At 38.7% G+C, this 6,804-nt stretch overlaps 3 non-coding genes across 3 annotated transcripts; all 3 read right to left on the bottom strand.

The window, feature by feature from the left end:
- Window positions 1-708: 708 nt before the first annotated feature.
- On the bottom strand, window positions 709-827 carry LOC145659765 (5S ribosomal RNA). The gene has a single exon (XR_014125900.1). It is a non-coding gene; the product is annotated as a 5S ribosomal RNA (ribosomal RNA).
- A 3,013-nt stretch (window positions 828-3,840) lies between these two features.
- On the bottom strand, window positions 3,841-3,959 carry LOC145659716 (5S ribosomal RNA). The gene has a single exon (XR_014125831.1). It is a non-coding gene; the product is annotated as a 5S ribosomal RNA (ribosomal RNA).
- Window positions 3,960-6,274: 2,315 nt separating this feature from the next.
- Window positions 6,275-6,393, bottom strand: LOC145659714 (5S ribosomal RNA). The gene has a single exon (XR_014125828.1). It is a non-coding gene; the product is annotated as a 5S ribosomal RNA (ribosomal RNA).
- Window positions 6,394-6,804: the final 411 nt, after the last annotated feature.

Genomic DNA, 6,804 nt, shown 5'->3' with positions numbered 1-6,804 from the left:
CGATTAGCAAACTAACATTTTCAAAAGAAACATAAAATAAAAAATAATATCTCTGTACCTGTGATGATATATAAACATGTAAAAAATCAATTGCTTGTTAATGTGTGTGTGTGTGTGTGTGTGTGTGTGTGTGTGTGTGTGTGTGTGTGTGTGTGTATGTATGTATGAGTGAGAGACAGACTTGGCTCCCCTGGTAGAAGGAACAGAATGAATATAGTTAGCAAACGAAAGAAAGGCTGCAGTAACTAAAATTAGTCTATCCCTTCCCAAAACAACACCCATTAAAATGTACATAGCACATATAATGTCGAAAGGGATTCAAGAGTAAAACCATGTTCTAATCCCAAAATGATTGGACGGAGTTGAACTCGACGCAACCAACCTCCAGTTCCGTTAATAAAAGCTTTGAGTGGCGTGCGGTCCAACGCACCTAGATAATTGCTCCGAAAGTGTTCGCACACACAAACGGCATAATACATGAAGGTAAGAGAAAGATGTAAAAGTAAAGAAACATGGAGTTGTTTTGGTGAAATTGATAAGACAAACATACATACGTTTATGAGAACCCGGTGCACTTACTAAGCTCCAAAATGCTACAGTTCTAAACCTAAAAGCAAGAAAGAAAGCATAAAATAAAACCCTAAAGAAATGAAGCCACGTTGTACGTGAAAAGAGGCAAAAATGAAAAGAAACATAGCTAAGAAGAAAAGCTTACAGCACCTGGTATTCCCAGGCGGTCTCCCATCCAAGTACTAACCAGGCCCGACCCTGCTTAGCTTCCGAGATCGGACGAGATCGGGCGTGCTCAGAGTGGTATGGCCGTAAGCGATGAAAGCGGCGAAAAATGCGCCTTTATGCAATACATCGACAGCGTGGCTACAGACACAATCACCCGATTAAGCTCTTGTCGAAGCGATAAAACAATGCCTTACACAATGCCTTCATGTTTTTGCTTTCTTTTTTTCATTGCTTTAACATGCTCTTCCTCTCTGCAATATGCTGGATGATCCGTTGCTTAAAATGATATGAAGTTTAGTTTATGGGATCATTATACAGCGTATCGCTGTATTGGACACTTCTAGCTAGAGCAAGCTAAGCTGTGGTTAGTTCCTACAACTAACGTGAGCTAGCTACCTGTCCATCCATACGTTCAGTGAACAAATACGCGACAACTCAAGAGATCCAGCTGTGCACAACCGCACTGTTTCACAATACCAAGCCAGCTTGTGTACCCCGACAATTCTGTCTACTCGCTGTGATGCTGCGTTTTGTTCTGGCACTGTTAACATCACGAGGCAAGCGGCAGTACTGGGTCTGTGAACCTTTACTGTAAAAACATGGAAAAATGAAATTGCGTGCGTGTGTGTGCATGTGAGAGAGAGAGACTGGCAGACTCTCCTCCCCTCAAGGTCCGTTAGTAAAAAAAAAATTTCATCTGGAAATCTAAGTTGCTATATTGTGCTGTGTAATGTTAAGCGCAGCACAACAATGTCCTGTAGGTCACATAAGTAACGTAAGTAGCCTAATGTCATAATAACAAATATGAACAGGAATGATCAACCACTACAAACAGCATGTTAAAATACTAAAAATAACGAGTTGATTACAAATCGAGTAAACATTTAGAAAGTGAAACTTAAACAGAAAACCCATATTCTATCATTTAACCAATAAAAGATAGAAAATCACAACAACAAAAAACAACATAATAACATGTCGAAAAGATCTGCGCTAACATTAACAAGCATCGCTGTCACCATAGCAACCACAGCAGCTGGGGTTTTTACACAGGATACAAGATTTCATGACATTGCGATTAGCAAACTAACATTTTCAAAAGAAACATTAAATAAACAATAATATCTCTGTACCTTTGATGACATATAAACATGTAAAAATTGCTTGTTAGTATGTGTGTGCGCGTGTGTGTGTGTGTGTGTGTGTGTGTGTGTGTGTGTGTACTACCCATGTAATAATAAATTGTGAGCACCAGTGAGAAGTCCCCAAAAAAAACACATGCACAATAAATGATGCTAAAGGACTCTTCAGCTGCAGTTTATTTCTGTACATATGATACACGCTGTTCTACAAGTTACACATGTAGAAGTCTCTGTACAAATCAACACATTAAAGTTGGAAATCTTTGGAAACTGGGAAAGGTTTTTCATGCTGTTTTCTGTGTGGTGGAGTGATACAGGCGCAGATGCACACAGTATGAGTGTAATGTCTTGTGATAGTTACCCTCCACCACAGTGTGTTCATGGACTGTGGGTTTGAAATGCACATATGCTGTGTGTATATATATTTATATATGTATGTAAATTAAAACACAGGATTAACACAGAAAAGTTGGTATATTTTAACAAAGTAGGTAAAACAAAAGTATATTAAGAAAAAATGAACTTACCTGTGACTTTTTTGTGGAGAGTCTTCCATGTTGTCTTTGAAGGGGAGCTTTATGGGGAATTGTCCTGCTTAAAGACAGGAAGTGACATCACCCAATTTCCTGTTTTTCCTTGTATTAGTTTCCAAAGGAAATTTCAAGAGTGGAGTTTTGATGTTGACTTATTTTGGAGAATTTATGATTGCTGATTTTCTTTTATTGAACTTGTAACTTGTAAATGCTAAATTCTATTTTTTAAAACATTTTTGTTTGTTTTTGTAGTGATTGCCAGATGAATCCTTGAAGCTTTCCATCCAATTGGTTCAAAAAAAGGTTCATATCTGGAGGCTTCATGTGCACACAAACCCCCCTGCTGGCTAAACCTTTATTGTCATTTCAACTATTTGTGATGGATCTCTTGGCTGTTTTGCACCAGTGACAGCATGGGAATAGTCACTGCCAACAATAGAAATAAAAACACCTTAATATGATTTTGTGTGGTTCATTCATTCATCTAATCTGTTTTTGATGTGTAGGTAATGGTTTTGGAGGTCTACTAGTGTCAAAAAACAGGTTGATTTCAGTCAATGTTTAAATAAACCAAATAGGACATGAGATGTTTATGTTGAGATGTTTTTAAGACTGTTGCAGTGTTTTTCAAAGATGGGAAAAATGGTTATGCTTATGAATACTGTGGTGACTTTATTCACTTTTATTAAGAAATAATATTTTTTCCACTGTGCTTTTCCACAGAATACAAGATTTCATTACATTGCGATTAGCAAACTAACATTTTCAAAAGAAACATAAAATAAAAAATAATATCTCTGTACCTGTGATGATATATAAACATGTAAAAAATCAATTGCTTGTTAATGTGTGTGTGTGTGTGTGTGTGTGTGTGTGTGTATGTATGAGTGAGAGACAGACTTGGCTCCCCTGGTAGAAGGAACAGAATGAATATAGTTAGCAAACGAAAGAAAGGCTGCAGTAACTAAAATTAGTCTATCCCTTCCCAAAACAACACCCATTAAAATGTACATAGCACATATAATGTCGAAAGGGATTCAAGAGTAAAACCATGTTCTAATCCCAAAATGATTGGACGGAGTTGAACTCGACGCAACCAACCTCCAGTTCCGTTAATAAAAGCTTTGAGTGGCGTGCGGTCCAACGCACCTAGATAATTGCTCCGAAAGTGTTCGCACACACAAACGGCATAATACATGAAGGTAAGAGAAAGATGTAAAAGTAAAGAAACATGGAGTTGTTTTGGTGAAATTGATAAGACAAACATACATACGTTTATGAGAACCCGGTGCACTTACTAAGCTCCAAAATGCTACAGTTCTAAACCTAATAGCAAGAAAGAAAGCATAAAATAAAACCCTAAAGAAATGAAGCCACGTTGTACGTGAAAAGAGGCAAAAATGAAAAGAAACATAGCTAAGAAGAAAAGCTTACAGCACCTGGTATTCCCAGGCGGTCTCCCATCCAAGTACTAACCAGGCCCGACCCTGCTTAGCTTCCGAGATCGGACGAGATCGGGCGTGTTCAGAGTGGTATGGCCGTAAGCGATGAAAGCGGCGAAAAATGCGCCTTTATGCAATACATCGACAGCGTGGCTACAGACACAATCACCCGATTAAGCTCTTGTCGAAGCGATAAAACAATGCCTTACACAATGCCTTCATGTTTTTGCTTTCTTTTTTTCATTGCTTTAACATGCTCTTCCTCTCTGCAATATGCTGGATGATCCGTTGCTTAAAATGATATGAAGTTTAGTTTATGGGATCATTATACAGCGTATCGCTGTATTGGACACTTCTAGCTAGAGCAAGCTAAGCTGTGGTTAGTTCCTACAACTAACGTGAGCTAGCTACCTGTCCATCCATACGTTCAGTGAACAAATACGCGACAACTCAAGAGATCCAGCTGTGCACAACCGCACTGTTTCACAATACCAAGCCAGCTTGTGTACCCCGACAATTCTGTCTACTCGCTGTGATGCTGCGTTTTGTTCTGGCACTGTTAACATCACGAGGCAAGCGGCAGTACTGGGTCTGTGAACCTTTACTGTAAAAACATGGAAAAATGAAATTGCGTGCGTGTGTGTGCATGTGAGAGAGAGAGACTGGCAGACTCTCCTCCCCTCAAGGTCCGTTAGTAAAAAAAAAATTTCATCTGGAAATCTAAGTTGCTATATTGTGCTGTGTAATGTTAAGCGCAGCACAACAATGTCCTGTAGGTCACATAAATAACGTAAGTAGCCTAATGTCATAATAACAAATATGAACAGGAATGATCAACCACTACAAACAGCATGTTAAAATACTAAAAATAACGAGTTGATTACAAATCGAGTAAACATTTAGAAAGTGAAACTTAACCAGAAAACCCATATTCTATCATTTAACCAATGAAAGATAGAAAATCACAACAACAAAAAACAACATAATAACATGTCGAAAAGATCTGCGCTAACATTAACAAGCATCGCTGTCACCATAGCAACCACAGCAGCTGGGGTTTTTACACAGGATACAAGATTTCATGACATTGCGATTAGCAAACTAACATTTTCAAAAGAAACATAAAATAAAAAATAATATCTCTGTACCTGTGATGATATATAAACATGTAAAAATTGCTTGTTAGTATGTGTGTGCGCGTGTGTGTGTGTGTGTGTGTGTGTGTGTGTGTGTACTACCCATGTAATAATAAATTGTGAGCACCAGTGAGAAGTCCCCAAAAAAAACACATGCACAATAAATGATGCTAAAGGACTCTTCAGCTGCAGTTTATTTCTGTACATATGATACACGCTGTTCTACAAGTTACACATGTAGAAGTCTCTGTACAAATCAACACATTAAAGTTGGAAATCTTTGGAAACTGGGAAAGGTTTTTCATGCTGTTTTCTGTGTGGTGGAGTGATACAGGTGCAGATGCACACAGTATGAGTGTAATGTCTTGTGATAGTTACCCTCCACCACAGTGTGTTCATGGACTGTGGGTTTGAAATGCACATATGCTGTGTGTATATATATTTATATATGTATGTAAATTAAAACACAGGATTAACACAGAAAAGTTGGTATATTTTAACAAAGTAGGTAAAACAAAAGTATATTAAGAAAAAATGAACTTACCTGTGACTTTTTTGTGGAGAGTCTTCCATGTTGTCTTTGAAGGGGAGCTTTATGGGGGGGAATTGTCCTGCTTAAAGACAGGAAGTGACATCACCCAATTTCCTGTTTTTCCTTGTATTAGTTTCCAAAGGAAATTTCAAGAGTGGAGTTTTGATGTTGACTTATTTTGGTGTGTGTGTGTGTGTGTGTGTATGTATGAGTGAGAGACAGACTTGGCTCCCCTGGTAGAAGGAACAGAATGAATATAGTTAGCAAACGAAAGAAAGGCTGCAGTAACTAAAATTAGTCTATCCCTTCCCAAAACAACACCCATTAAAATGTACATAGCACATATAATGTCGAAAGGGATTCAAGAGTAAAACCATGTTCTAATCCCAAAATGATTGGACGGAGTTGAACTCGACGCAACCAACCTCCAGTTCCGTTAATAAAAGCTTTGAGTGGCGTGCGGTCCAACGCACCTAGATAATTGCTCCGAAAGTGTTCGCACACACAAACGGCATAATACATGAAGGTAAGAGAAAGATGTAAAAGTAAAGAAACATGGAGTTGTTTTGGTGAAATTGATAAGACAAACATACATACGTTTATGAGAACCCGGTGCACTTACTAAGCTCCAAAATGCTACAGTTCTAAACCTAATAGCAAGAAAGAAAGCATAAAATAAAACCCTAAAGAAATGAAGCCACGTTGTACGTGAAAAGAGGCAAAAATGAAAAGAAACATAGCTAAGAAGAAAAGCTTACAGCACCTGGTATTCCCAGGCGGTCTCCCATCCAAGTACTAACCAGGCCCGACCCTGCTTAGCTTCCGAGATCGGACGAGATCGGGCGTGTTCAGAGTGGTATGGCCGTAAGCGATGAAAGCGGCGAAAAATGCGCCTTTATGCAATACATCGACAGCGTGGCTACAGACACAATCACCCGATTAAGCTCTTGTCGAAGCGATAAAACAATGCCTTACACAATGCCTTCATGTTTTTGCTTTCTTTTTTTCATTGCTTTAACATGCTCTTCCTCTCTGCAATATGCTGGATGATCCGTTGCTTAAAATGATATGAAGTTTAGTTTATGGGATCATTATACAGCGTATCGCTGTATTGGACACTTCTAGCTAGAGCAAGCTAAGCTGTGGTTAGTTCCTACAACTAACGTGAGCTAGCTACCTGTCCATCCATACGTTCAGTGAACAAATACGCGACAACTCAAGAGATCCAGCTGTGCACAACCGCACTGTTTCACAATACCAAGCCAGCTTGTGTACCCCGAC

This window comes from Electrophorus electricus, chromosome 1 (assembly GCF_041902795.1).
Source record: "Electrophorus electricus isolate QZ-2024a chromosome 1, ASM4190279v1, whole genome shotgun sequence".
Taxonomy (NCBI): Eukaryota; Metazoa; Chordata; class Actinopteri; order Gymnotiformes; family Gymnotidae; genus Electrophorus; species Electrophorus electricus.
This window is presented reverse-complemented; position numbering and strand designations above follow the sequence as displayed.